Genomic DNA, 26,743 nt, shown 5'->3' with positions numbered 1-26,743 from the left:
GTGGATTTTTTTTTTTTTTTTTTACCAGTCTTCCTTCCTACCTCTCTGATATCTACTTTGACTCTCAATTGTGTGGGAAACAGAATGAGGAGTTCTAAGCTGAACTACAACTATTTCAAGGTGGGATACCCTAGAAGACAGGACTACAAGCTTTTGCAGACATTAGCAATGATAAATTTAAAAATTTCCCCCTGAAAATTGTATATTTTATTTTTTGAACTCAGATATAGCATGAGGGCCAGGACTCACAAGTATGTGCTGATGTTTTTGGGAAAACTAGCCAGACACATGTGCTACCTAAATCGTACAATGAGAGTTCAGTGAAACAAATTGGGTAAAGGCCATGAAAGTGAATTTAGTGATTCATTTGCAAGACACTCTACCCTCACTCTACCACTCTGGATGGTAATGAGGATTAAGCCCAGGAGTTTGTGCATGCTAAGCAAACACTCTGCCACTGAGCTACATTCCTATTCATTTTTATCTTGCTGAAGAATTTCACTAGGTTGCTGAGGTTGGCCTCAAACTTGGGATCCTTCTGCCCCAGTGTTCCAAATAGCTGGGATTACAGGCATGTACCATGGTACCTGGAAAACTTTGGGTTTTTAAAAGACAGAAAAATACTCCTACATTGCTGGCTGCTACAATGTTCCTCACTGGCAGTTTTTCTTTGATAAGTTAACCCTAGTCCAATGGCGCTGATGTCCTTTTTAAGAAGACTTTAGGACACAGACACGTGCAGAGAGACAACAGCCATCTAAAAGCAATAAGAGAGACCTCAGAAAAACAAACTGCAGGACTCCTTGATCTTGGATTCCAGCTTCCAGAATTCAGAGACAATAAATACTCGTCTGTGGTACTTGGTCATGGCAGATCTAGCAAAATAATAAATGAGTGTAGGGACAAAGAGGAAAAAAGAAAAAGAAAGAAAAGAAAGAGTCAAGAAAACAAAGGGAAAGGGAAAGCTTCATGAAGCACCAGGTGAAAGAATCAAATCCTATACATGGAATTTGTTGGTGCCACATTAGCTGTGCTATGTCCATAGGTCTCCTGGGAAGGCCCCTACCCACCCCACCCCAAACTGAGGCAATTGAACTGAAAGAAAAGAGTGAGAGACCTAGACCTCTGCCTGAGGATTGTTGTAGGACAGAAGAAGAGTGCCTGTGCTGCCCTGATTTGCTTGACTTGAGTGAACTCCAAAGCCACACCTAGCCCAGTGGCTGATCAACACTTAGATGCCAGGTGTTCTTCCAATTTTGTACTGTGCAGCTCTCCATAAATCCATCACACAAAATGATGGTCTTATTGACTCTTCAAGGGAGGAAACCCTAGCCTGTTCATTTGGGGGACTTGGTCACAAGGCAGGCACATAGCAGTCCCTCAAAAATATTTGTTGAATGAAAGAATATATTGATTAGTGAGTCAGAAATTAATATACTGTATTAGTTCAACCTATTTTGTTTTCAAAACACTTTATCTGCCCCCTCCAAAATGTATCTTTTCTTCTACTTAGCCTGTTAATAACTGAACAGTTTCCTGCAAATTGCTTGTCTATTCCTCATTATGTATTGGTTTAATGTACTACCCACCAGAGCTGCCTTTCATTTATAGGATGCTGCCTCCTCCTCCCCTCCTCCTCCTCCTCTACCTCTTCCTCCTCCTCTACCTCTTCCTCCTCCTCCTCCTCCTCCTCCTGCTCCTCCTCCTCCTCCTCTTCCTCCTTCTTCTCAGTTAAAGTTCATTTTTCGTGTCTGTTTGGCTATACCCTGATTCCTGGTGTGTACTCTGAATCATTTATTGAGTCTCTACTCTGTGTTAGCTACTAGTGATACAGGCTTAAATGCAGATAAGTTCTCTGACTTCCAGAGCCTTGCACTCATTCTGAAATGAGAGAGGCTTAGGTGAATAATAAAAGTACAATATGCTGAATACAAGAGAAGCAGAAAACAGGTGCTATTAGACAGTATAGGAAATAGAATTCATGTCTTCATGGAGACTCAGAGAAGGCTTAGAAGGGAAAATAACTTAAATTACTCCAAGTGGGAACAACCCAGTGGAAGAATACATGTTAACAGTGAAGCAATAACAGAAATAACACACGTTAAAACTCAAAGACTTGAAATTGTGGAAACTTTTTAGAACACGTATGGTTTAATTTTGTTACTGCATCTGCTTCGGTAGTTCTGAAATCTTATGGATTGGGAACCATTGCAATCACCCAAATTGCTTAGGAAAAGAGATGTGTTAGTTCTGTAAGACTGTATGACCAATGTGATTCTGCAATCTGTACAATCAGAAAAAATGAGAAATTATACCCAAATTGATTCAAATGTATGAATTGCCAAGATCATTGTAATGTCATGTGTAGCTAATAAAAAACAAACAAACAAACAAAAAACCACCCTCAGTGTAAGAGAAAAGAATGGTAGAAAAGAAATCTGAGGTCCTATTGTTTCTTAATCTGGTCTTCAGGTGATGTCAGCAGTCCAGCCACATGATTTACTCGGGACCACCCCCTCTGTTCCATTTACAAAGCTCTTTTATATACATTGCTTCCTTTGAGTGTCACAGTAACCCTCTGAGAAAATAATAGCAAGTAATATTCTTCCCGTCACAAGGATAAAGAAACAAAGGTTCGTTGAGGTTATGTCATTTGAGCAGGTTTTCCCAGAGTAAGTTGCCGATCTGGGATTCATCTTAGTTCTTTGACTCCACAATTTAAGCTCTTTTCCTTATATGATGTTTTCTTCCATCAGACATGTGAACAGCTTCAACAGATGAGGGGGTGAGCGACTGGCCACTGGAAAATGCAGAAACCCCACACATCTGAAATTCAGGGAGTGACATCATCCAATGTGGTTCTTAGGTGTTCTGAGGAGGTGCAATAGAAAAGGTTTATTGTGCCACCAACAGGAAGTACATAACTGTCTACTCTCTTACATGTCCTGTAGATGAAAATATTTGGGTGTAGACCCCATGTTCATCTTCTTCTATGTCATAAGAGGCAATGAGATGACAAAACCACATGTCTTGGGGCAGGGGTGTGATTAAGAGTGGTGAAGGCCAAGGGTCCTGAATCAGACTTAATTCAAATCCCAGCGCCACTCATGGTTACCTGGTAAGTCACTTAAGCTTGCTGTGTTGCAGGTTCTTTGACTTTTAAGATGTGGATAGTATCTTATAACCCTTTTCTCACAGGGTTATTATGAAGGTCCAGAGAGTCAACTCATCTGAAGGCTGAGAACTGTGCTGGCAAATAATTACCAAAAGCACCAGCAATTGTTATTTCTCATCTAAATTCCATGGGAGAAAAGTGACAAATCGCATGTCCCCAGCAATCTTGTTCCACTATAATCTATATTGCTAGGTGCTAAATGTCACATCATCCCCTAAAGCCTCTAAATAGCATTTTACCCTGAAGAGCTTTGAAATGCCTTCATGTTTTGGTAGAGAGGCTGGAATAGTTTCACAGGACATTTGAATTTTACTTTTATAAGCAAATCCTGGTTTAATACAACTGTCTTCCAAATATAAAGCATAGAAATTATGTCTAAGGCATGTTTGTTGAATAATAATACTTCTAATTCTTAGGGTGGACTTTTGCTACCTTAAAAACCGATTGAACAGAATTTTTCAAGAAGGAAGTGATTTGGGAAAGTATACTTGAGGGGGTAACTTTTGGAGATGAATATTTGCTGATGGTAGCTGTAATTATACATATTTTCTGCTTGTACTAAATGGTAAGTTAAATTCATGCCTTTAAACAGTAATTGTCTTTTAAAAACATTACAGCTTCATAAATTGATTCTAACAACAAATCTTTTAAGAGCAATAATCAGTATTTTTTAGTTTTGCCAATCTTGTCATCAGGAAAACATGGGTCATTTATACGGTTTTCAAAGATGCACTTGATTTTGTTAGGTGCCCAGAGACCTGCACGTGAATTGTTCATTTCATATGGCCCACAACAGCCATCTTGTGACTGTTTGCAGAGTTTCTAGGAGATAGGTTACAAACGTGATTATACCAGCCATTTCTCAGGCTTGACACCAGTTTCAAATTAAAAACTGACAGGCCTCACCTGCTCCTGGGTTCACCCACAGGTCACTTTCTTGTCACTTCAGCTCTCCCTCCATTAAAATGACATCTGTGTTCATAAAGGCACTGAGAGGGGCTGTGAGTTGTTAGGATTGTTGAGGAATCAGAATAAGGTGGCATCTGCCCAGATAATGTAGTGTTCAACTTTGGCCTTTAAGGGGACAGGAGGCCAGCAACATCCAACTCTGTTTCCAGATACAAGAACAGAGGCCTAGAGTGGTGACCTCTGGCTTCTAATGCAACCCACAGGAAAGAACAATGGTGCCATTATAAAGAATGTGTTTGTACCTGTGGGGACGGGGCAAACAGAAATAGCAGTTTTGGAAATGTTCTTTCTAGACATTTCAATATTTTCCAGACATTTAAATATTTTAATGATTCTTTTTATTAACTTTATGTAAAGGTAAAAAATTAAGAGTTTTTCTCTTTAAAAAAGTAAAAGAAATGCAATTAGATGCATACCAGTTTAAACCAAGTGAAAAAAGCATTTGAATTATCCACGGACAGCATTTGCCTAGAATAAGTTGCCATATATCAACTCTAATGCTGGCATAGAATATAATGTGTCCATGTCTTTCAAGAAATACAAAATGCTTTGTAAATGTTATTTCAATTAAGATTACCAGTTAAAGAATTAATGAGAAAAGGGAACTTTAAAAAATAAAGCTAAAAGATAAATCATTTGTAATAATGTCTGAATACTTTAGTCTCTCTGATATTCAGGATGCAATGCACAGACACTTAATAAATACATGTTGAAGATAACAGGAAAAGATACTGTCCAAAAGAGGTAACTGGTGGTTGAAAAAAATCATAAATCTGAAAAATTATTAAATACTAATAAATGCAGATTATCCTTATTGTAAGTTTTTAAAAAAAATTTATTTTTAATTGTAGTTGGACACAATACCTTTATTTTATTTTTATGTGGTGCTGAGGATCGAACCCAGTGCCTCATGCATGCTAGGTGAGTGCTCTTCCTCTGAGCCACAACCCCAGCCCCAAGTTTTTTTTTTTTAAACAAAATTGTTAAAGCTTTTAAAGATTTATTATTATTATTATTATTATTATTATTATTATTATTATTATTATTTAGGCCTTACCTACTTTTGGAACATGAGGAACCCTAGGTGGTTGCCCCATGTGCCTGCAACAAAGCTGCTCCTGGGGCACGTGCTCTAGTACCTCAGGCTCCGCTAGGGAGGAGGCAGGTGGTGATGAGTTAAAGGCAGAGAGGAAAACCAGTTTCCCTGCACAAAATATATGAAACATTACTCCTTTTTTTTTTAACACATTGAATTATATGCCAAAGCTTTATTTAAAAGTCTATCTTTCATCAATTTCTTCACATATTTCCTGGTCCTATCATGGTGGCACAGTGATTGGATGCTCCCACTGGAGCTAACCTGCCTGGGAGTGATCTCATTATATGATTGACTACCTGAGTGATGTTGGGCCACTTACTCAACCATTTTGTGTCTTAGTCTCCTTATCTGTGAAATGGAGACAATAAGAATATCTACCTCAACCAGCAGGATAAAATGAGATGACTTTATACAAAGCACTTCGGACACTGCTGGGGCATAGAAAGTGATATATATTAAACTGAGAATAATTGTATTGCTTAGCTCCTATTTTGAGGGGTTGATGTGAGAATTAAACAAAAGAAACTAGAAGCTCCTATACATTTGTTTGATAGTATGATTATTACTGTTTTATTGTTATTATGTATAACCATGATATTGGGCAAGGAATAGGAAAACAGTTCTGTGCTCAAGGAGACTAATTTTTGGAAGTTGCAATGTGGTCATTCATATACTTCTCTTGTCCAAGACAGACAACGGGAGTCTTGGGCTGCAGGAAGGTCACAGGTCAGGGAGGTTACCTGGAATCTGGAGATTAAGCAATAAAGTTTGCTGTAGGAGGTAATGTTTGAGATGAGTCTCGAAAGGCAGGTTTTAGAAATAATGAAGAGTAACTGATGTTTATCTAATGTTAAGAATTGTCTTGATTTTATTTAAAATGATTGAGGGAATTGAGTATGTATGCATGGAGGTTGATATAGTTTATGTAAGCTGAGTTATACAGAAATCAGGATCGGCACTCAAATATGTATCGACTGCTTGTCATCAGGCTAGACTGGCAAAAACTGATGTAATATGTAATTGGTGTTTATAGTTTTCTTACTAAATAACAAGCAGATTATCGACAACTTTACACACATTCTTCCATGTATTCCTCATGATAATCCCACACAGGTAGATACCACTATTGTCCACATTTTATGGTTGAGGAAGCTATTGAGGCTTAGCAAGGTTAAGTAACTTGTTAATGATTATAAAAGCAGTTAAGTGAAGAAACTAGATTTTTCTAACTAGAGGCCAAGGCATTGATTTCAGTATGTTGTGTCACAAAATGTACGAAGCTCTACAAAACATTTTGGCAGAGATGACAGCACTGAGCCAAGAGACATGGTCTTCAGGATCAGATTTAAGTAATGTCAAAAAGGAACAGAATTGAGACAAAACATACTTGTTCAGTGGAGAGGAAGGATTGGGAGGGACTATAGGGGATTCTTTCTAGATGCTAGAGATGTTCTATTCTTGATCCAGGCCAGTTACATGGCTGTGTTCACTGTTTCGGTAAGCTGTACATTTGGGATCAAAACACTTCTTCCAGATGAATGTTGTACTTTAATTAAAAAGTTTATAAACAAATATGTGTTTACCTAAAACTTACCTAAGAGGCTCGCTAAATTGAGGTATGGAACACAATAAGTTAAAAACACACATGAACATATTTGTGCCCAATTTTTAGCCACAATATTACCTCCCCTTTCTCATAGCTCTTACCCTCCCCATCCCTGCCCCACTCTCCTGAAAAGGATTTTCATAGAGGCTATACCTTGATGTCTTGGGATAAAGATGAGAGTAGCTGAGAGATGATATAAAAAGACACATGTAGCCCAGGTTAAGAAGATGAGCAGAAATGAAACAAAGGCAGATGTGAAGCATGCAAAATGTCAGGGTAAAGGGTTTGTAGATTCTATCGATTACAGATAGTTGGTTATTTGAAGACATTTCACTGATTATTTACTTAATCTCTAGACTCTTTAGTCAGATGTACAACAAGTGATTTCAAAGTGGTCGATTCACAGGAATTCAGGTTTCTAGGTGAAAAAGACTTCTTTTTATGAATCTCATCACTGGTGAACAAAACAACATCATGGATGTTACTGGATTTCCTCATGGACTTAAAAGAAAGATAAACAAAATAGCCCCTACAGTAAGTAGAATTGCACAAAATTAGAAGTTTTATCTAGCTTTTATGAAATTAAAGGCCCATTTTTCTTCTGTAGACTTTTGTAGGAATTCCATGAAACCATTAGAGGAGCTGTGGAACATCTGGAAATGACCTTATTGTTGGTGACAATTTTCTTACCCTTTGACTTTTACATCACCATTTATCATAAAATTATTAATCAATAAGAAATTTTTTCTTATAAAAATGGTTTATTCTTTTTTGAAATATAAAGAACATCAAAAGGAATGAAACACTGAGAACCAAGAAATGGCTTTTGATGGATTTACTTATTGGCCTATGGGCTAAAATCTCTATTTTAACATCTCTTCAATATCAATAGAAAGCGAATATTACGTTTTCTGTTAACATTCACAATATTATTATATAAGTTTTAATAATTTTGGTGTCTGATTCACATTCCATGTAGCAACCTCTGCAAAGAGCAACCAAACTGGAGACCCCTTTAGCCATTGCCCATCTGATAAACTGTGATTGTGCCTAATTTCTGGTAATATCTGAAGGAGTGGAAATTCTTTATATTCCTGTTCTTTATACCTATGTGCTATTTCTATTTTTTTCTTGAAGTATTCTTTAACTATTTTAGTTTTTAATTAGATCTTATAGGCAAAAATGATATTCTATGTGTATTTTTAAATTGTTGTATAGGTGGAAGATGATTTATTTGGTAAGAAAATTTCAGAGTCACTAACTCTTTTCTTTCTTTAGTCAGGACTACCTTGCAAAGAAAATTGGAATTGGGATGGAGAAATATTCCTTTTTCCTAGAGGCTTGGAGATGCCATTGCTGGCTATTTCTCTGCTGTCTGATACAGTGTATTTATTAAGCTTCATATTTGTTCAGTAGTGATGGTGTACTGGCTGTAATAAATATGGATTTGCTTTTATGTGTGCATAGCATCTGCTTGGTTAGTTTTTAATATTTAATTATACGAAAGATATAGGCTAAGACAACTTTGACTTTAGATCAGTCGAAGTAAACAACAAATGAAGTTGTTCTGGAATTTGGAACCAGAAGGTCTAGGTTTACATTTTATTTTGCCATTTGCTGAGGTGAGTTACGATTTGTCTTTAAACTTAAAAAAAATGCAAGTAAATATAACATGTCTCTCATAGGGTGAAAGTGAAGATTAAATGAGATCCAGGGAGATAATAGTACTAAGATTCATGGTGGGTATCCCATAAATGTTCTTTCCTTCAGATCTCAAGAACAGGTTCTTCCATCCTTACAGGATGAGTGTTCCTAGTAGAAAATTCTTTCCAATTTATTTTAGGGCCAAATAAATCCTTTGTGTTTTGTCTCATTCTGTGCTTCTCATGAACTCTCCAGCATATTAAACATGCATCATCTTTGATCCATATATTGTTATTGCTAAAAAATGCTGTAAAATATTGAATGTTATCTGGAAGGGCATTGGAGTGTAAAATTCAAATAAAACAGTAGCCCTGATATTGTATAAAACTATGGGATACAATATACTGTATGTTATGTACATACTTGTTGATGCATTCTAAGAAAATCAGAAAAGAGTTGAAATGTTTCAAGAGTAACTACAAACAGGTATAGGAAAGGAAGTGGCTTATCTTTTTCTATGGATGTATTGTAAAGATTATTTGGAAAGATAAAGTCTGAGGAAGATACCATACTTAGAAAATGAGAAAGACCTAACTGGCTAGGATGACAGATAGCCATTCTAAAGCACCTTAGGCTTGTCTACCTACAGCCCCCAGGCTAATTCCAGCTCACTCCCTGATTTGTTGCAGACCATGAGTTAAAAATAGTTTTATATTTTTAATTGATTGAAAGAAATATTTCATTTCATATGAAGGTCCTATGAAATTCAGATTTGGTACCCATAAGTAAAGTTTTTTTTTAATACTTATTTTTTTAGCTGTAGGTGGACACAATACCTTTATGTATTTATTTTTAATTTTTATGTAGTGCTGAGGATTGAACCCAGTGCCTCACACATGCTAGGTGAACACTCCACCTCTGAGCCATAACCCCAGCCCACAAGTAAAGTTTTATAGGAACATGGGCATATTCATTTAGAGTGGAGAGTGTCTATGGCCTACGATGCCTAAAACATTTGCTATCTGGACTTTTATAGTAAAAGTTTGCCACTTGAGGATTAGAACATAGAAAGGCAGGATGGTTACAACATAATGTAGTATACTTATGGAAATCATTTTCCATCATGTACCTACTATCTGAAAGTGTTTCAGGCTTTAAAATTGTTTAAGTTGCATATTGACTTTGAGCCCAGCTTAAATACAACTACTTCCATGCACCTTTCTTTATTCTGCCAAGGGAATGACGCTTTTCCCTGCACTAAAACCCAGAGCACTTTGTACCTCTTAAGTATGCACTGTATTTTGCCTCAAATTCATATAATCACTAGTTCTTATCTAATTTTCTCAGATTATTATCTCCCTGAGGAGCAGGAATAGGTGTCTTTAGCCTCACTTTTCTCCATTATTATCTAGCACAGTGATTGGTCTGGATATTGTGCTCCATTTGTTGAATGACCATCGATGGCCTGATTAACTGTACATTTTTAAAAATTGACTCTTTGGAAATTATGACACAGAAATCTACCAGGTTGCCGCAGGCCGGCTGCAGCAAAATAACCGGGGGGTGACGAATAACTTGTGTATGTTGATACAGCAGGAATAGGAGCCGTTTATTGTAGGACAACAGAGCTATTTATACATTTTGTACAACTTATCTTAATTAGCATAAACTAGATACATCAGTCAACCAATAAGGAATCTCCACACTTAATAGCTCACTTTTGTTACTTCTCAAACCACTCCCTCTGGCATTTTGCCAGGCACCATCCAGACTTGTTTACGAACTCTAACATTTCTCTGGCAAAATACCACGTGTGATTTTGACTTGTCTACAGACCTTAACATATGGGTATAGCTTTCACAAAGAAGCTCTGTAGTTAGTGAGATCTAGAATTAAGGACATCATTATTCAGACACCAGATTTCTTCTTGATCTAAGGAGTCTCTCACTGAAATATTCTTTTCTTCATTTACTGAATGCTTTCTTTTTTTCTTTCTAATTTGTCTCCTCTTTTCTCTATAGGAATCTTTTGTTGGAGAGTGCTGCTGCTTCTAATGTCTGTCTTCAAGACAAGTGTTAGGATTTAACTTTACATTATTGTTGCTCCCTTCTTACAGTGTTAATTAATTGAGCATTTGAACCTCCTCATTATTTTTTCCTTCACTTTTTTCTGATGTATTTTTATTACAAAAAAACCCACAATTTCAACTTCAAAAATAAAGTTTACATCAAACTTTAAAATCTTTCTTTGCACTTTATCTAGGTGCCTTTTTAATTTTCTCTTTTGTTTGCCTGAACCATTTTTGACCTCTTTGATAGCCTTCCTTCCCACTGCAAATGGAAACTTCAGGATAAACATGAAGGATGGGAAATTCACTACCTACATTCAAAACAATTTTGTGTGTCCCAGTTAATCAATATGCTGAATAGATAAGGATAAATTAAATGGAAATAAACTGGAGGTAGAACCACCTGTGCAATTTTGTGTTTGAAGAAAAAGATCTTTTCAAGGTTTGTAAAACCAAGCTTGGCAGGAGGAAAAAAAATAACAAAAAATAGATTTACTGAGGGAAACACTTTAAAAAATGATTTGGGTATTGATCATTTTTAATCTTTTACCCTGAACAACTGGGAGATGTATTATGGCTAGAGCCTGCAATGAAAAGCAGGTCTGTTCTTTAACCTGCCCCAATTCACTTTGACATATTTTATATCTCGGGGGATTTGGCCACAAAGTCCATTAGAGCTTTGGAGGCAGTCAGGTCAAATCAATTGTCCACACTGCAGACAGGGTGCCCATCATTTACGGTAATTCACCCTCGTCATGGTAGAGGAGAGGAAAGGTTAAAAGCTGTATTGCCACGAGTGCATCTCATTTATCTTTCAGTGTATTGGTAATACCCAAACATTGCTTAAGGAACAGGAGGTAGAACATTAAGTTGGATTTCGGGGCCTTACAGGAGGTTTACAGAATTGGGCTAGTGATGGTTTAATAGAAATGAGGAAATGTCATGCTCCCAAACAAACCTGAAAATTGTTTTTGTTCAATAAGACATATGCAAAGCATATAGAACATTTAGTAATAAAGTCTTGAGAGGTCCAGAATGCCTTGAGTGAGCTCCCTGCTGGTACCTTTTCTTCTCCCCACCCCACCCTGGATGAGATTCCACTTTACATGTAGTTATGTGGATGGAAGAAGACATTCATACATCTACCATCTGTATTTGAGGCATACACGTATGTTCTAAACACAGGAGGAAGTGATTGAATAAAAGAATCATTAAAAATTTGGTGATTCCTACGTTTTCAAGATGAAAAAATAATCTCCAATTTTGAAAACAACATATTAAACATGTGTCAAATAATATTTTACGGTGAACAAGGGCATCCTTCCTACTGCTTTGCTAGTAGGAAGGATTGACTTACAGACTGACTAAGTTGCTTCTTAGTCTGCCTGGGGACAAATAAATTTAAGATATACCTGTTCTGGAATTTTAAGTAAGGTGAAAAGCTATTTGCTGCTTTGCAATTGGGGGTAAATTAAAATGTATGTGTACATAATTAGCCTTTCATTCTTTTTTTTTTTAATCTCACTGCTTTCTTTGCTTTGTTTCTCTCTTGAATTATATTTTATATCATAGGCTTCCTCATGGAAAACAAATAATTTTAAAGAGAGTCATATCTTTGGTGAAGAAGAGAATTGGTTGTGAATGAGATTTGTTTTTTTTTTTTTTTTTTGAAGGTCATGTATAGAAAATCAAAAAAATGTTGCAAATCATTATAATATGTGCAGCATATCTTTCCCAACCATTTTTATGTGTTTTTATTTAAAGAAGGATACAATGAAATTGGGTCTGTAGAAAGGTTTTAAAGTAATTTCTCTGGAATAGAATTACTTTGGTGACAATTCAGATTGTTTAAAAAAATGGTCCCATTTTACTGAAAATAACAATGCAGGAAAAACTACCTGTAACTATTTATGCAATTCCTTTCAACATCACCTTTCTGTGATGTTACTGCACATCAGAACTTGTTTTATTTCTCTCTGCAACTTCTTGTAGTGATTTCCTAAAGGGGAAAATTTATTTAGATACAGTTCAAAGTGTGAGTCATTCTAGGAAGTTGGAAGTAGGAATCAAATGCAAAATCCATTTGTAAATAAACACAAAATGAGATTAGAGAGATAAAATAGATATCTAGTACTCATTTCACAAAAACTTTAATCAAAACCACCTAAATATAAGAGCCAAGATTATACAAATCCTAGAAGAAAACATTGTAGTAAAACTTCATGACTGTGGATTTTTTAAAATTTTATTTTATTTTTTATGTTTTGGGTACTGGGGATTGAATTCAGCCTCTGAGCCACACCCCCAACCCTATTTTGAATTTTTATTTAGAGAGAAAGTCTCACTGAGTTGCTTATCACCTCACCATTGCTGAGGCTGGCTTTGAACTCACTCATGAATAGTACTCACTCCATCTTCCTGTCTCAACCTCCCCAGCTGCTGGGATTACAGGCATGCGCCACTGAGCCAGGCCCATGACTATAGATTTGATGAAAGATTTTTTAGATATGACACCAAATAGCCTGAGAAACAACAACAACAACAACAACAAAATAGATTTACTGGACTTCACCAAAATTAAAAACTTTTATTCTTCAAATTATACTATCCACAAAATGAAAAGACAATCCACAAAGTAGGAGATATAATTTTTCAATTCATATATATAATAAAGATCTTGTATTTAGACTGATAAAGGCAAATCTGTCAATCAAAAAAAATGGTAAGAGAATATGAACAGACATTCTCTGAAGAAAGTCTGTAAATATCCAGTAAGCACATAAAAAGATTATTGATATCATTAGTCATCAGGGAAACACAAACCCAAACTATCATGAGCTACTATCTCATACACACTTGGATGGCTGGATTTACAAAGTCAGATAATAACAAGTATTGATAAGGATGGGAAGAAATTGGAAGCTTCTTATGCTGCTGATAATGTGAAATTGTGCAGTTTCTTTGGAAAATAGTCTAATAGTTCCTCAAATAGTTATGACATGAGCCAGCATATGGCATATGCCCAAGTATATACCCACTCCTGGGTATATGAAAACACATGTCTACATTGCAACTTGTACATATGTTTATAGCAACTTATTCATAATAGCCCCAAAGTAAAAACAAGTATTCTTAAGTGGATGAGGGGACAAATTAAATGTGGTATATCCATACGATGGAATATTATTTACTCCATGAACAATTTGCACATAACCTTGAAGACATACTAAGTCAAAGAAATGAGTCACATAGTCTCTATATAATTCCAGTTTTCTGAGAGTCCAAAATAGAAAAATCCATAGAGATAGAAAGTAGATTGTTTTGTAAGGATGAGATGAATGGGGGAAAGAAGGACTAGGGGATGATAACTAAAGGATGCAGAGATTTTTTTTGAGGTTATGTAAATATTGTAAAATTGACTACAGTAGTGGTTGTACATGTCTATGAATATACTAGTATCTATTAACTTAGTATTCTTGTCTTTTTATCTTTTCCTCTAAGATAATTTGAGATAGAACAATTTTTTTCCTAAACTTTATTAAGATTTATCTTGAAGATATCCACTTTAATTTTAAATGTGTGAACTATAGGATGTGTGGATTATATCTCAATAAAACTGCTATTAAAAAATCTTTGAACAAGTAGTAGGGACTCATTGTTCCATGGACAATCATCAATGATTTCATGTTGGATTAAATTATTAAGTAGGGTCATCTTAAGTATGTTTGATCTGCTTTGTACATTTTTTTTCTGGGTGATTTATGTATGAATCTGAAGACTCCAGCTTCCTATGTTTCTAAATATACTTCTGTTAATAGTAATCTTCCTAACATCAAAAATTATTCTTGTCTTTTCCTACAAGATAATTTTTTTTCAGAAATCTTAATAAGATTTTCCTTGAAGACACCCATTTAAATTTTAAATTTTGGTAAATGATCAAGTGTTTTCCTGATAAAGCTTATCAATAATAAAGAAATATTTAATTAAATACTATCGGGAGTAGGGGCTGGAATAATTCCAAGGTTTATTTGTATTCTAAAGAAGTTAATACTAAAGTATGGACTCCCACTAGAAATGAAATTACCTGCTCTCAGTCATTTTGATGATAGCAAGCAATTTCTCCTTAGAGCCTGACAATTTTAGCATTCAAAGCATACCTTCCTTGTCATAGCCCTAGGCTCAGTATTATAAAAAAAAATAAAAATGAAAGTTTTTATAGTTGGAGGCACAACATATATTTAGCCACTGGTGGATTAATATTAGTAATAGGATCACATAAACAATGCAATTAATTGTGTGCAAAAGAGGATAAGTGCATACAGATAATAGAATAAGGGATTAGCAAAGATGATGTGAGTCAGAAATGTTTCTTAGAGGCTAAGGTCTAGAGAAAAATGAAGCCATTTATGTTATTCATCTATATTGAGCTAATGGCAATTCCTTTTCATTAATGTTACAACTCAGATGCCTAGAAAATTTACTCAAGATGTCTACAAATTTCTTTTTGACAGCATGGTTTCTTAATTTCCTATTTGACTCAAAAACCAGAATCCAGAGTAGGTACTCACATGAATGTTATCTGTGACAGTGGAGAAAGAAAATTATAATTAGTTTCAATTGGATTTATTTGTTATGATAAATTATTTATCTTCACTAAGGCATTTTTATTTAATGAAAGGCAGTAGTCACATGCACAAAGCATTATATTTCTTGTAAATCTATAGTGGTTTTCTTTTTCTTGCACTTCATGGCTAGGATATAAATATAATTTTGTGTGCTGCTATTGCAATCAAAAAATAAGAAACTTACTTCAATAAATCATGTTAGTAAATAATCATGGGAAAATATTATATTTATGAATTTGCTAATTATTCTTTCATTTCCTGTAGCCTGAACTTGAACTTCATCAGTTCATCTAGAAATCTTGAGTAAATAATTTTAAAAATAATTTGCTGCATGCAAATAATGTAGTTTTTTTTGATGATTAGTGGGGCAGCTTTAAGATATTTATCTCCGACTGTTTAAGGAAAAACTTATTACATTTATCACAATCCTATTTCAGTAAAAGCTGGATTTTGGCATTGAACTGTGATTGTCATTGTTAAGGAAGACAGAAGATCCATAGGATAGATGTTTCTTAGACTTTACAAGGTGTTCTGGGTTTTATAAGAAAAGTTAATGATTTTATAACCTGATTCTATGAAGAATGGTTTTGGTTCAAATTTATAGGATTGTGTTGTTGAAATACTTAGGAAACTCCTGATTCTCACCAATACTTTAAAATTTGGAGGAATCTACATTGATAATAATTCTAGTATCACATCTCTAACTGTTGGGTCTTCGTAGAAGTAATGCTTTGTAAATGTAGTCTAGATGTAGATTGTAAAAATAGCTATTATCTTTCAGATTTTTATTTGTATTCTACATTAGTAATATGTCATGTATGCTTATTATTTAATATGTATCATTTAGAGAATCTCTTAGTGTTTACATAGAAATTTTGTATGATAAAATTCTGGCATTTGGCCTGAAATAATGTGCTTATTCATGACTCTGATACTTACTAGGCTGTGCAGCTATTTAAATTTTCTGAATCCCTATAAACTGAATATAATAAAATCAACTTCATGTGAGCTAAAATTAAACTCTGCATATTAATGCCAGTACAGAATCCAGCAAATAGTTAAGTACTCACTATAAGGTGTATTTGATATTAAAGTTTAAGTGAGATATCTCAATGTTTCTTAGGACCTGTGCACTCTTGCTGATGGATTTCAAATTTGGTTTTTCTTTTTCTTTAAAAGGTAACATAGAGTTCATCTAATCCTCCCATGCCACCCCGCCCCCAACCACATTTTGAATTAGCATCCTTAAATCAGAGAAAACATTTGGCATTTGGTGTTTTGGAATTGGCTGACTTCACTTAACATTGTATTCTCCAACTCCATCCATTTACCAAAATAAATAAATAAATAAATAAATAAATAAATAAATAAATAAATAAATGTAATATAGAGGCGTTAAAAAGGCCTAGTCTAGATAATCTAGTACCACCACAAATTTAGTGCCTGATTTAGTCATCTTTTTCACTGCTGTGACAAAATCCTGACAAAATCAATTTTACAGAAGGAAAAATTTATTTGACACTCACGGTTTCAGAGATCTCAGTCCAAAGATGGCCAACTGCATTGCTCTGGGCCCAAAATGAGGCACAACATCATGGTAGAAGGGTATGATGAAGGAAACCAGGTCAGGATGTGCCCACCAAGAATTAGAGAGAGCCAGAGCTCCCGTCACCATGGACAAAATATAAACACCAAATGCATACTCTCAATGGCTCACCTCCTCCAGCCACACCCTATCTCCCTGCAGTGACCACCCAGTTAATCCCTATTAGGGGATTAATGCACTGATGAGGTTAAGACTCTGACAACACAATCATTTCACCTCTGAACTTTCTTGCATTGTCTCATGCATGAGCTTTTGGGGGGACACCTCATAGCTAAACCATAATAGTGCCCGTGTTAATCATTTGTGTTTACAATTATCTTGGTGCTAAATGAAGGTCAAATTGCATCATTGCACTGTGTAAGAATGAAGGATTTATGGCAATTTGAATATTTACATGCTTGAAGGCAAAGTGGAAGCAATTATAAGAAAACTCAATTTACATTCAAATCACTTAAAATGCTCTTTTCTAATTTGAACAGTCTGATAAAACTATAAATATTTTCATTAGCATTTCAAATAATTGAAAACTAATATCAGATATTTTCTCATTCTCAAACCCCAATAGTAATTTGATAGCCACCCACTATATTTTAATAAAATATCTTTATAGTCAAATAAGACATTTATACTGTTACTAAATTATACTTCATTGAAACTTCATTTATACTATTTTGTACAATTTACATATATAAATGCTTTGAAAATTAATGTTTGCTTTTTTTGAAAGCATCTCTTTGCCTAAGAGAATGTTAAAATTTGTCATAAAAGGATTGTGAAAAGAGAGAATTATATGATAATTAGCTGAGACTATTTAAAATACAATTTTGCATCAGGAAAGTAACATGGTCATCTGGGGGTGGGATGAAGAGCTTTGTGTTTCCCACTCCATTCTGGGATTCTGTGTGTATCATGGGCCAGTGATTCTGCATGGGGAACTCATTAGAGCTTGAAGCATGGCCACTGGTGGCCTTTGTGGGCAAGGTGACTTTGTAATGAGGACTTGGGAACACAACTTAGGATGTAACCAGGAGCAAATGGTACTTACAGTCAGACCTTGATGGACTGTACACAGAGGTCAAAGGAAGGCCAAGTCAGTCAGAGCATGCTTTTCCAAGCCAAGGGAGAACAGGATGCCTAGTGCAAAACTAAGAATTCCAGTAGGCAGGATACACAGGCACCAGAAGAAAATTAGGAAAAGTATCTGGGTACTACATGAATTAAGAGGACTATGTCCCCATCATGAATCTAAAATGTCATAGATACCTTTATTCCCATAAATCCAAATGTAATAGTAGGGAGAAAATTGTGGGCATGAGTGGTAGGAGAAATGTTATTGTTATCCAAGAGAGACTAAGTTTAAAGTGGATTAAAACTCTGGTTAACTCTTCCCTGCTAAACAGAAATAAGTAGTGGTGATGTTCATGGATCTTATGTGGGTCAAATTGGACCCAATGAGTGAACGATTCTTTTTGAGAACATAAGCATTATAGTGTGAGTTAAATTTGCAGTTATGACACAATTGCAATTGTAAACTGAGATGAAAAGTCAGAAAGTTTTTTCCCCCATTTTCTTCTACAAGTTGTATGGTTGGTTTTAGCTTTTGCATTTAGGATTATGATCCATTTTGGGGGGAGAGAGTTCCTAGGAATTGAACTCAGGGGCACTTGACCACTGAGCCACATCTCCAGCCCTATTTTGTATTTTATTTAGAGACAGGATCTCACTGAGTTTTGCTTAGAGTCTTGCTGTTGCTGAGGCTGGCTTTGAACTCTGAGATTCTCCTGCCTCAGCCTCCGAGGGCCTGGGATTACAGGCTTACACCACCACACCTGGCAAATATAATCCATTTTGATAAACGATTAGAATATAGTGTAATGAATGCATTGAAGTTCATTTTTGTGGTATCCAAGTGCATTTTGATATCATCACATTTGATATTAAATTATTCCAGAATAATTGTTGAAAATATCATACTTTTCCACTGGATTACCTTTACCTTTGAACCTTTATAAAAAAAATCAGCTGTCCACATGTTTAGGTGTGTTTGTGAGCTCTTATTCTCTTGCATTGATGAATTTTTGTACCTATATGCCAGTGCCACAATGTCTTGATTTCATAGTTGTGTAGGTCATAAAATCTTAGCCTTCCAACGTCCCTCACCCCAGGTCCTTTGCATTTTTACATGAAATGTGAAATCAACTTTTTAATTTCTGATAAAAAGTTCATTAGGATTTTAGTTTGGTTTATGTGGATCTATAGATCCATGTTGTAAGTTTGACAAACTCTTATTGAATCCGCTGACTCCTGAATATTTGTTTCTGTTTGTTTTGGTCTTCTTTAACTTTTTTTTCAGTAATGTACATGTATTTCACATACCAGATTTATTCTAAGTAGTTCATAATTTTTCATGCTATTTTAAATGATGTTTTCAAATTTAAATTTCTGACTTTTCATTGCTAGTATATAGAAATACAATTGGTTTCTATCAATTTTGTATTTTGTCATCACTTATTAATTCTACTAGCTATTTTTTTCAGTTATACATGACAGCAGAATATATTTTGACATATTATACATATGTGGAGTATAACTTTCCATTCTTTTGTGTGTGTGTGTGTGTGTGTGTGTAGTGGGGGGTATCAGCAATTGAACTCAGGGGCACTTGACCACTGAGCCACATCTCCAGCCCTATTTTGTATTTTATTTAGAGACAGAGTCTTATTGAGTTGCTTAGTGCCTCACTTTTGCTGAGGCTGGCTTTGAACCTGCAATCCTCATGCCTCAGCCTCCTGAGCCACCGAGCTTTCAGGCATGCATCATCATGCCTGGCTAATTTCCCATTCTTGTGGTTGTACAGGATGTGGAGTTACACTGGTCATGTATTCATATATGAATATAAGAAAATTATGTCCAATCAATTCTACTGTCTTTCCTGTTCTCATCCCCTCTTGCTTCCCTTCATCCCTCTTTGCCTAATCCAATGAACTTCTATTCTTCCCTCCACTCCTCTTATTGTGGGTTAGCATCTGAATATCAGATAGAACATCAGGACTTTGGTTTTTTGGGATTAATTTATTTCACTTAGTGCGATAATCTCAAATTCCATCCATTTGCCTGCAAGTGCTATAATTTCATTCTTCTTTAAAGCTGAGTACTATTCCATTGTGTATATATATCACATTTTATTTGCCCATTCATCTGTTGATGGGAATCTAGGTTGATTCCACAACTTAGCTATTGTGAATTGAGCTACTCTAAACATTGATGTGGCCTTGTCTCTATAGTATGCTGATTTTAAGTCCTTTGGGCATATGCCAAGGAGAGGCATAAACAGGTCAAATGGTGGTTCCATTCCAAGTTTTCTGGGGAATCTCTATACTGCTTTCCAGCAGAAATACTACCAATTGAACTTAAACTTTTCCATAAAACTGAAGAGGAAGTCCATTTTATGAGACCATTTATTATCTGATACCAAAGTCAGTTAAACACATTACAAGGAAAGAAAATTATAACATCTCTATTAAGCATAGACACAAAAAATTCATCATAAAATTTTAGCAAATTAAATAGAATACATAAAAACAATGCATATGTCCATACGGGGTTTATCTTAGGAATGCAGGTTTAATTTAAAATTCAGAAAAATTTATATGAGCATCTTCACAGATGCAGAAAACCAATTTCCAGTGCCACCAGCAATGTATGAGTGAAACTTATTGCCCGCATTCTTGCCAACATTTATTGTTACTGTATTCTTAATAATTGTCATTCTGAATGGAGTAAGATAAAATCTCAATGTAATTTTAATTTTCATTTCTCTAATTGCTCTACTAGCTTTTTGGGGGAGGAGGGTAGATTTCTTTGGATATTCTACATATATAATCATGTCATCTTTGAATAAATACAATTTTAATTATTTCTCAAACTGTATGATTTTAATTCATTTGTCTTGCCATACTGACCCAGCTAAGGATCTTCAGTATAATGTTGAAGAGGAGTAGTGAGAACACATACCATTCTTTTTCTTGCTCTTGGGGTGAAAGCATTCAATCTCTTACCACTAAAAATCAGGTTAGCTCTAGGCTTTCTGTAATTGCTTTTTAACAGGTTGAGGAAGAGATTTTTCTGTTCCTAGTTTGTTAAGAGTTTTGAGCACGAATTAATGTTGGATTCTGTTAAATTATTTTTTCTGCATCTGTTAAAAAGTCCGTATCATTTTTCTGAATTTTAAATTAAACTTTCATTCCTATGATAAACTCCACATGGACATAATGGGTTTTTTTTGCATATATTTTATTTGATTTGCTAAAATTTTATGATGAACTTTTTGAGTTTATGTTTAATAGGGATATTGTAATTTTCTTTGTTTGTAATGCGTTTAACAGATAATACTGGTCTCATAAAATAAACTGGGAAGTATTCTTTGCTCTTCAGTTTTATGGAAAAGTTTAAGTTCAATTTGTAATATTTCTTATATGTTCATCATTGAAGGCTTCTCATCCTTAATTTCTTTGTATAATTTTAAAACCACAAATTCATCTCTTTAATGTATGTAGGACTATTTATTTGTATCTTCTTGAGTATGCTTTGGTAGGTTGCATTTTTCAAGGAAGTGATAATTTGAATGTATTGACCCATTTTCATTCACAATATTCTCTTATTTTGCTTTGACATTCTTTAGGATCTGTGGTGATGTACTCTTTCATTCCTGATGTTGACAAGTGATGTCTTCTCTCTTTTTTCCTGAGAAGTCCTCTTAGTCTTTGTCAGTTTTATTCATTTTCTTGAAGAATGTTTTTGTTTCATTATTTTTCTCTATTTTATTGATTTCTATTCTTACACTTACTCATTGTAATCTACTTAAATAAAACATTTTTATAACCCGAATTTGAATAAAAATAATCTAATGGACATAAAGTACTAGAGTCTTGTTTTTAGCTTTATTTTCATCCCTGTCCAATAATTGTTACTGAAGACGATGGTATTATTTTTAAAAATAATGTAGGGTGCTATAATACTGGCTTACTACAATAGATATTTACTTTTAACTCATACACAATTCACTTGGTACCTGGAATGGGATGGGAGCAGAGTTGTGAAGGCAGTCTCCATACAGTCAACTGTTGTCTCAGGCACTTTCTGTTTTGTAGTTTTATCATTCTCCATTCAGTGAACATGAGAGGGACAGCAAGATTTTATGGGCTTGGAGTAAAATGCAGAATTCATCATGTCTACTTACCATCCATGTTATTGACCAGAACTTGGTCATATAACTTGTAACTACAGGGATTTATATCACATATGGTACAGTTGTGTGTTCAAGAATAAAAATAATTTAAAAAAAACAGATTGGTGAAAAATGCTGTACATTCAGATATGCAGTCTTGGTCCTGCTTGAAACCTGAGGTACCAGTCACTGAACCAGCTTATGTAATGCTAAGAGCCCTAGTCCTCCTGTAACTGGTTTCTGAGATATGCCCTTATCCATTGAACTTGTGAATTCACCAAACTCCATTTCTCATTACCAGTGACCCTTCCAAGTATGTGTAGTTCACGAATCTGTATCTCTGCCTCAGTTTCCTGATTGTAGACAGTTTTCCTGTTGTCTTTTTCATAAACTTTAGTCATTTTGTCTGAGATTCATGAAACAAAGCAGTCTTTATCAGCTCCCCAAAATCCCTTAGATGCTTGCCTTTGGCCTGATTCAAAGAAGATGGACCCTCTCCTCCATCCACAACCACAATGTATATCTTCCAGTTGTCCACTGACTAGATATTCCTATTGCTGTGGCCAGCTGTCCAGAGAAGAACCATGTGATCCCAGTGCTGGTCTGAATACCCTATGTTTATATCTCTCTGTTGGACTTTGTGATCTGAACCTTAGAGCTGATGCAAGTACCAAGCCCAAAGATGACTAGCTCTTTTTCCTGGCTCTCCCCTCTTTTATAGGCTGGCTATGGAGCTTTGGTCATTCCCAAGGCCTTTTGGACTTTCTCATAAGTTGTCTGGTAATTTCCATGTTCTTTAAGAGAAAAGCACTTGTCCTGATAGATAGCAGGCAAAGATGCTTTTCCTTTCTTTTAATCTAGAAAAGAGTGTTTCTATTAATAATTATGACTTGTTATAGTTTCAGATATTTACATGCCATTTTATCAAAATATCCTAAAATAGCCGTTTTATTCAAAATGATATTGTTACTGGTGTTTTTAAACTTCATGATTTCAAATGTCCTGTTGGATATTTCTTTAAACTGGAAAGTTAAAAAAAATAATAATACATACTTTGTATTATTTCTATCATAGTGCTGTCAAGAAACTATGTGATCACTAGATAAGTATATATATATATATATTCCTTGGAGACTTAATATTTTTAACTAACTTCCTTCCTTCCTTTATTTAATATGTAGTCCTGGGGATCAAACCCGGGCCTCACACATGCTAGACAAGGGCTCTACCACTGAGCTACACCCTTACCTCCTTCTGTGTAATTATAACTTTCAATCCTCTAATTGGAAGTGAAACAGAATTTTGAGTTCAGCTTCGTATCATTCTCATGACCAATAGATATATATATAAATGATACTTGTATCATTTATCTTTTGGATAAATGTTTGATTTTGTTTTAGAGCAATTTTTAATCAGATTGTCTAAACATGCTTATTGCTCTAAAGGGACTTGAACCAAAATTAATTTAGCTACCTGAAAAGCAAGTACCTTCCCTGTCTTCATGTACAGTTAATTAGCCTCTAGATTACTGGCCTCATAATGTTATGTTAGGGTTGCCATTTTTAAGTGCATGGATCAGCAGTAATTCTGTTCTCCTATCTCCAGGGGAGGGTCTATGTTTACTTGCTAATCTTTGGATTCTCTATGCAAATTTTGGTGCAGCTCAAATTAACACCTGTTAAATGAAGCAAGTATTTCTCTTGCATGTGCTTCCAACCCCACCAAGGCACCTCTACACATTTGGGAAGAAATTGTAAGGTCTGTTCATATTCTGAAACGTGGAAAGGCTGTCAGTGGTCATGAACCTCATCATTTAAGCAGGCAGTCGAGGTTAACCCATCTGATTCTCACATTCTATTGATCCTTTCTCTCCTGGGAAGAACAAGTGTTGTTGATTTTTGGTGGTTGTTATTCTTGGGGTGGGGTCCCTGTGGGAGGAAAGAGAGGGTGAGTGAAAATGAGACCATAAAGACTCAATAACTAATCACCGCATCCTGGAGGCGGACAAGCTGATACACAAATCTTTGTTCTCAACCAAAGTGGTTCATTTGTAATGGAGATTACGGTAACAGCACACTGAAGTTGTCTAAAGGAAAGTGATGTCTCAGGAGTCTTCAAAATGTTTGGCTACGAGTTAATAATGTGGTCAGTGCTTAATAGCCAACTACAGGACTACATTATCTTTTAACAGATGCCACTCATGTGCAATCCAAACAGGTCAATTACTAGCAAATCTCTGATGATCTCACTACAGCATGAAAGAGCCAGAGAAAATGAACAGATGCAAAGACAGAAACTGAAAGAGGGTACAGACCAATTTACAGAAATGGAACTGGATCCTTAGAGGACTAAGACCAGCACATGACATATTCATTTCTATCTTATTAATTATTTATACAGGATGAGAGCTTATCACTTGAAGCAAAATTTTACAAATATATATATTTTACAAATATATACATGTTTCCCTTTTTCATGGGAAATGGTACATCCTTAAGAAAGGAAAGGGAAGCTATAGACAGTGAAGTTTTCTTCTTTTTTAAATATATGTACTCATTGTTGTTGGCAACTCTAATTAAGTTCAACACTACAGGTTTTGGGACAAGCAAAACAATCTAGTAGTAAACAATATGAGTCAATTTATCTTTAATAAATGTATATGTTTAGCTCTCATTAATATTAATGGGGTTACATACATGTATTGAGGCAATAATAGACCCCAATTAAAATCCATTTGTATTCATGAGTTTTTTTAAACGTTGCTTTGCAATCATTTCTTTTAAAATGTGAGTCAATAATTTAACTTCAAAAGATATTTCTAATATAGCTAACTAATGTAAGAACTCATTTAAATTTTATTTCCAACAAATTTCCATGAAAAACTTAACAGTAAATTGACCCATCATTTCCCAGAAATCACTTTTATTTGCTATACTAATTTGTATGCAGTACACTAACCAAAAAGCATCAGATGATTCCTGTTTTCTGCTTCTGTCTTTGTTATCTGGTTGTCAGCTGTCAATCTATCCACAACTAAGTCCATCAACTAAACTTGCCAAACTGATGAACTCAGCCCAAGTCAGTCTACCCAGCATTCCCATGTGTAGGTCACATTTCACTATTCTGTATGGACTATGGAATCAATAGAATATTGAAGGTAACAATATATAAATATTGTGTTTATAAAATAAACATTCTATTAAAGAACACAGCTTTGTTCTATGAGTGAGGTAGAATAAGCTCCCCAGAGATTTATATTCTACTTACAAAAGAAAATGTGTACCCAAACTTCAAGACACTTTACCTGCATTGACAGTTTACAGCTTAAGATAGGTGGGTTTGATAAGGCTAAACCGGCTGGGGGACTAACACGGCAGACTAAAATATTTATTATGTATCTAGATCTATGTCAATTTCCGGAGCAGGGAGCAAGGATTCTGGGAACAGGTTCTAGGAAATAAATACTCCATGGGAAGGAGGGACCAGTGGTGATTTTAAGGACAGGTTTCTAAAGAGATAACATTTGAGTCATCTCTCGAAAGATGGGTGGGAGGCAGAAGGAATGGCTCATTCTAGGATGCGCAGTTTGCTCAGTTCTATGGATAGGTGAGGTGTGAGTGAGGAAGCATCAAAGGAGATAGTGGGCAGAGTGTAGAGCCACGTCCCACAAGCTCGTGTGTCATAGTAAGACGTTTCCTATCTTATTTGGAAGTTGTTGGTGAGTCACTGATGAATTTCAACCATCAACCTTACAAAGCAAGGACAGATGGAAACATCTCTATGATGGTGTGAGGAGGATGAGAAAGGATGGAGTTGGCAGCACAGAGGCCAGGTAGGAAGCCTGTGCACAATTCCATGTGTGAAATTAGGAGAGCTTGGATTATGCAGCCAATGAAATGCTGATGAATAGACACTTCTGGAAGCTCTTCTGGTAGTTGAATCTGTGGCTAGTTGAATAAAAGGTGAGAGGAAAGTGGTCTAGGATGATTTCTGTATTTGATAGGCAGAAATAATAATGAACATGATGGGGGGGGTTAGCACAAGGGACAGATTTGGAAGGGAAAATATACAATTCAAATTTGGACACTGTTCAAATTTGAGATCTATGTGAAATATTTGAAGATGACTCTTTACCATTGATCTATGACACTAAAATTCCAAGGAAGAAAAGAATCAAAGCTGGAGATACAAATTTACAAATCTTTAGTTGATGACTGTGGTTGTTGGCTGATTATAAATCGGAAAACAAAATTTGGAAATTTTCTGTTTTGGTGCATTCCCATAGGGTCACGCATTGGTTTTGGTCTACGCAGGATCTATTTACCTTTCTTAGGGATGGGGTCATTTTAACTCTTAATCCCTGTGGCTAAGGTGGGTGGACTCCACTCTGACTCTACAGGAGGTGTATTACTCAAACCCAATCAATCCATTTCCACTCCCTCCTAAGGCCACTGTAATTCAGCCTGTGAACCAAACCAGGCCAATGGGATGAAATTCCCGGACCTGAGTTGTAGATGTCAAGAAAAAAACATCTTCTCACCCCAGACGACAGAGAATGGGCTTTTCGGTGTGTGGCAGCAGACAACTCTTATGCGACCAGGCAGGAAGACCTGAGAATGAGAGGCGGAGAGAAACCTTATATGACATTGTTTGAATTCTCAGATCCGGTGGGACTGAATACAGATGCCAGGACATTCTCTTTATGGCTGCAGTTAATTTTAATT

Source organism: Ictidomys tridecemlineatus, chromosome 10 (genome assembly GCF_052094955.1).
Source record: "Ictidomys tridecemlineatus isolate mIctTri1 chromosome 10, mIctTri1.hap1, whole genome shotgun sequence".
Taxonomy (NCBI): Eukaryota; Metazoa; Chordata; class Mammalia; order Rodentia; family Sciuridae; genus Ictidomys; species Ictidomys tridecemlineatus.
This window is presented reverse-complemented; position numbering follows the sequence as displayed.